The sequence below is a fragment of the Dermacentor variabilis genome, chromosome 8, assembly GCF_050947875.1.
Source record: "Dermacentor variabilis isolate Ectoservices chromosome 8, ASM5094787v1, whole genome shotgun sequence".
Taxonomy (NCBI): Eukaryota; Metazoa; Arthropoda; class Arachnida; order Ixodida; family Ixodidae; genus Dermacentor; species Dermacentor variabilis.
The window spans coordinates 69,801,005-69,806,861 of NC_134575.1; the positions used below are offsets into that span (position 1 = coordinate 69,801,005).

Consider the following 5,857-nt stretch of genomic DNA (forward strand, 5'->3'; position numbering starts at 1 on the left):
TGGGGTCCGTGATCTTATTCACCAAATTCCTGACCATTTCTTCGTTATTGCCGTTGAATTCTATGATGAGTACTAGCACCTTAATCTGCTTCACCCTCGGTGTTTCTTACCCGTATTTGGTGCGTGTACAAATTTCTTCGTATGTAGCATGCTGTACGTAAGCCCAGGGGAACCTTCCCTGAAGCGTCGGGCGGTAGAGGAAGAGTTCCGATTTTTCTGGTGAGCACACGACACCGGTTCCAACGAGGTACCCTTCCACAACGTAGGCTGCGGTCAGTAACCGCTGTTCGATTTCTCCGCTTCCCTCGCAAACCCAGATCATAATGTCATCCGCGTGTATTGTGTGACACACTCCCCCGATGGTGTCGAGGTGCTCGGGGAGGCCGATCATGACGAGATTAAACAGCATCGGCGAGGTGACCGAACCTTGCGGGGTGTCGACGCTGCCTATGTTCCTGTCTTCGTATGCGAGTTCGCGCAGCGTTAAGGAGACTTTCCTGTTTGTGATAGAATCGTGAACATAGCTCGGTTTCCTGTATTGAGTGCAGCAATGCTGCGTAGTATCGCGGCGTAAGCTGCGTTCTGGAAGGCTTTCTTGAGGTCTAATCATAGAATGACCCTGGTACCTGTTGTCTTGTCGAGTATCTGGTGTTTGATTTGCAACATTGCATCCTGCGTGAAAAGATGAGCTCGAAACCCGAGCATGGTGTCCAGATACGTATCGACCTCGTCCAAGTGTGCGTTGATCCGGGTGACGAAGGCGTGCTCCATCAACTTGTCGACGCACGACGTTAAGAGATATTGGTCAGAGGTTGGATCAAGAATGTCTTGCTGTTATTGTTCCTGTGCAGCAATTTCGATCGTACCTGTATGGACGTCACCTTGTGATAGTCACAGATCATCATTCTTTGGGCTGGCTCGTGAATCTTCGCGATCGATCTGGAGGCCTTGCACGACGGGCCCTCTGCAAGAGTACAGCCTCACTATATCCTAAAAGAGCGGCCGAGAACATGCTGATAACGATTGCTTTTCGCGGTCTATGTCAAAAATTGCTCGCCGACTATGTTGTGCCGCTCATCGTACTTGCGCGTCTCAGCGAGATGAATCATAGAATTGCGCGCCTCACTTCCAGTGGAAGACGGTTATCCAGCACCGACATCACGCATGTAGCTCGGTTCAAGCCGTTTACTCAACGAAAGCCAACCGACTTCTCGCCCGGAGGGGTTCGTGTCCGAGAGGAGCCATGTAACAGTGCGTCAAAGGTAGTCGAGCAGCAGCATCAGCATCAACAACAAGAACATTCAGAGGGCAGTGAGGAAGACAAGGACGACGTGCAGTACCGGCACCCATTTGCCCCACGGATCCCTGAAATAAACGCCTTCTACACACCCAGTAACTATATACATATATATATATATATATATATATATATATATATATAGTGTGCAGATTCGTTCCCATATATATAAAAATGGCCAGTGCCAACGAATCGCAGAATGGACAAGCTGGAAGATGAGCGTAGCAGGCGGCGCTGACTGAGAACTGGAGGCCGGGACTTGGTGAGCGCGGCTTCTCCACGATAGAAAGCCATCCTGAACAAGTCAGAACAAACCCTGTAAACTTCAAGATAGCATACAAACCCTCCTCTTTCGACTTAGTTTCACCATCGCAAGAATTCGGTCCGTATAAAAATAAACACCTATCGTAAACAAATATTGCTATTTATCGCCAATCATCTACAATGGATGAATGCACCACAAACTTTTTTAGCCTATCCCCTATTCGGACATTATGGAAAGTGCTATGTATATATTAGTGAATGTATGTGCCAAGTGGATGTGGCAGTGGACCATCCAACTCCACGCGGTGCTATAGTTAAGGTCGTATGGTGATTATAATACCAAGTTCATAAAGCGCAGGTGTGAGGTAAGGAATCCTTAAATTTTCTGTAGAGACAATGCCTTATTTATATGGAATGCTTTTGGCTTTTGTGTTTTTTCAGCGCTTGAATCTGTCGAAGAATTTCATCGAAAGAGATTTGCCCATAAATTCCCCCAAGACATAGCGACAATATATGAAGTGCTTCTAAGGTATGACAAACTAGTGAAGGAGCATTAGTGACGCACCTCTGACGTCAATTGTATAAGCATTCGAAAGGGTATCGACCTTTTCAAAAGTGGAAGATTAATGTCACGACCCATTTTTTGAAAAGTTCTACAACCTTCCAAAGGCTGGAAACATTGACGTGAGAGGTGCGTCATTAATACTGTTTCGGTAGTATCTGATATCCCAGAAGCACTTGATACTCATGAATAATCCGCATTTATTACTAAAGCATTAGACGAAAATCTGCGTCGCATGGCCTCACCACCAAGCGATGGCAGCAGAAATGGCAGATGGCAAAAACACTAAAAACTCGTCGAAATTGCGCGAATTGACGTGATGTTATTGTAAAGAAAGGTAATCAGAGGCTTTGAATAGCCAGCCTAACCAATGTCTCGTTGGGTGTTTCTTGTGTGAACGTGAGTGCAACGTCCGCTACTGTCAGTATCGTCGTGTTGTATATTCAATATATGCATATATATATATATGCATATATATATATATATATATATATATATATATATATATATATATATATATATATATATATATATATAAATATATATATATATATATATATATATATATATATATTTCCGTTTACCATTGGAATTGGTAGGTTACAGCTCTAAAGAGAAGAGACAGACAGAAGTACGCGGCTGTTATTATAAAGTTAATATACAAGCATCACCTAACGCGTTGAATTTTTTTGTGGCAAACCATATACTAAAAAGAGCGACGCTGCCCAAGTGAGTTCTCACATGTTTTTGAAGTAATATGGGTCTAATAATTATATAGGTCTGTTTCGCCATTGCCCCAAATGTAGTTGAGGGCTACAAGTATGTCACCATAACTGGTGCAATTTTTAGCTCTAATCAGAAACGTCATCCTATCTGAACTTTGTTTATATACCAGTGGGTTCCCTTAAAGATGGCAAGCATTGTAACGGCCCGACAGGAATGTTCTCATAAGTGCAGATAGAAAAAAAATTATTTTAAGAAATCTATGGTGCTTAAATTGATTTGAGTTTGTAGATTGTCGCAGGTTATGGATCAGTGGACATACTTTCACACGTAAATTTTCCACGACTTTTCTTCTTTGACAAGTTTCGAGTTGATCGAAAGGTTTGTTTCTTCGGCGAGTATCTGGTTCAACAATTTTCGCCGCTCTTGAACAGCACGCTTATCTACAAATACCTCAGCAATAAAGATTTTCATAGGGCGTCTATACCAAGTTTACAAGGCCAAGCGACGATTAAACTATGCAGACATTAAGAAATTCTATTGCATTTCCAGCACATATAGAACGAAACTGAATTCCTACATTTAAACGGGTACAGGGTACCTGCTCCGCCTTCGCGTGAAACTTGACGTTGCGGCACGGCCAGGACAGAAAAGTAAACTACACATGAGTGACAAATTCCATTGCGCGGAGCCTGGATTTTTGTTGGGGTCGGGCTAATGTTGCAATTCTGGGGCGGGAGGGGAGGGGGTAGGTCTAAGGTTACATTATTCTCTGATAAGTTTCCTAAGCTTGGCACATAATAGTACCACTGTAATGAAGAAGGGGATGACAGCCGAAGCGCTAGCAGGACCGCCCACGCAGTACGCGAGAGAGTGATTGACTTTAACCAGTGCTGTTGATTCACGGCGCACGTCCAATAAACCCATTTTCAAGTGGTCGAAGTGCTTGGGACTCCACACCGCCTGCACTCTGAAACAGCACCCCGCATGCTACCGCCAATAACACTAGCCCATGCGGCCCAGTAGACGTCACCACCACCGGCAGTCCTTCGCTCCACCGCTCATCGTTAAAACCACCGCACTGTATTCAGTAGCAAAGACGACAACGATCACAGCATCAAGGACTGTCCCACATGGTACGAGAGGGTCAGCACGCACAACTTGGTGAACTATATTTACCTGCTGAATGGTCATTGCTATTTTAGCAGCGAAGCTTTACATGATTAGTTTCCAGCGGATCGATCTCCATAGCCCAAAAACCTGGGCCAATCCCGAGGATTGTGCAATAACGGGCCGACCCGCGACGGAGGTAAAGCTGGCTTTAAGAACTCCGCCGCCTTGCACAAAAATTTTAGTATCTTGGGTCGAAATACATCCCGTATCAGATATTAAGCCGATAAGGACACATACTACGCTTTGAGCCGCGTCGGCCAAAGTTCGCACCAACCTCTCATTGTCGGCGTTCCCAGCGCTTGCATACCTTCTTTCCTTCTGCTCTCGGGTACCCGCCGTGGTTGCTCAGTGGCTATGGTGTTGGGCTGCTGAGCACGAGGTCGCGAGATCAAATCCCGGCCACGGTGGCCGCTTTTCGATGGGGGTGAAATGCGAAAACACCCGTGTGCTTAGATTTAGGTGCACGTTAAAGAACCCCAGGTGGTCGAAATTTCTGGAGTCCTCCACTACGGCGTGCCTCATAATCAGAAAGTGGTTTTGGCACGTAAAACCCCAAATATTATATTATTATCTGCTCTCGGGTAGTGGCGGTCCCGTCGAGACGTCACGCCTGTCTCGTTTCCTCCGAGTTTGTTGGGAACCAGTTTGGTGTGGCCTGTGTCGTGTGTGACCGCTTTTGGTTTTCAAGTGATCTTACAACCATTGTTGCACTGCGGGACGTCGACCAACGAACCATCGTCTTGGCTACTGCGAATCAGTATGTGTCCTCGAAATGCGGTGAGGTGCGTCTCTGTTTTACATGCCGGTATTGGTTAGTCAAAGGTGTCGTTCCGCGTTATGCAACAATACATGGGTATATATACCGCCCGGTGCCCCCACCATCTTCCGAAGCTCAACATCAAGGAGGAGCAACAAGTCGCGCCTCACCTTCCATTTCTGTGCGTACGGCCTTTGACGCATGACAATGGACAGTTTGTCATGCAGGTGCCCACCTCATTGCTTCAATAGTCATCCACCTCCACAGAGTGCAATTGGACAAACTTTTTATAGACGAATGTATATCAAAGGACACATAAATGTTATAGAGACATTAATGTATTTCATAGTACACACTCTAAGAAAAAAGGAGCGACTCTTGCACCATTACGGGAGAAGTCGCGTTGTCTCGTATACGTTCATCTTTAAATGAAGCAAGTTTCCTCCCCCATGCATGACAGAAAGAGTTCCTCCCTTTCCAAAACCAGCATGGCGGAATCTAGGTAAGCGAAACGACGCATGCGACTAGGCCTACAAACTGTGCTAGTTTGCAGCTGGAAAACAACGTACCCTTCATAAACACAGGTTAGGTTACGGACATTTGCAAAAAATAAAAAAATACAATCTCCCTAAGCTTTTTTGGCACACACAAGGAAGCAGGTAAAAATTCGACACAATTTTGTAGAGGTGCGATATCCAACGCACATATTGTAGTCTGTGTGAAAGGAAGCCTAAGGCACGCGATGTCATAAATCGTACAACTAACCGCGATGAGCGAAATTGTGCTTACTTTCATTCTATAGAATGGGCAGCCGCATGAAATGTCTTTGTTTATCTACCATAAATGTCAACTTCGATCTCATAGAACTTCCGCGTTCATGCACTACCTTACAATCCATTCATGCCGCATGCAAAACTCAGGCGGATGCACAGCGCCAGATTTCTACACAGTGATGAGACGAGAATAAAGGCGATGTGTGACGATTGTGGTAGCAAGAATGCCAGTACGAAGTGCACGCACAAAGAAGCACGACGTACATCTACATTTAAGGATACCACACTTCTTGTGTCGCAGCGGTTCA

General features: G+C 45.3%; 1 non-coding gene across 1 annotated transcript; it reads right to left on the reverse strand.

The window, feature by feature from the left end:
• Positions 1–4,101: 4,101 nt before the first annotated feature.
• LOC142591766 (U2 spliceosomal RNA) lies at positions 4,102–4,284 on the reverse strand. Its single transcript, XR_012830522.1, has one exon. It is a non-coding gene; the product is annotated as a U2 spliceosomal RNA (small nuclear RNA).
• Positions 4,285–5,857: the final 1,573 nt, after the last annotated feature.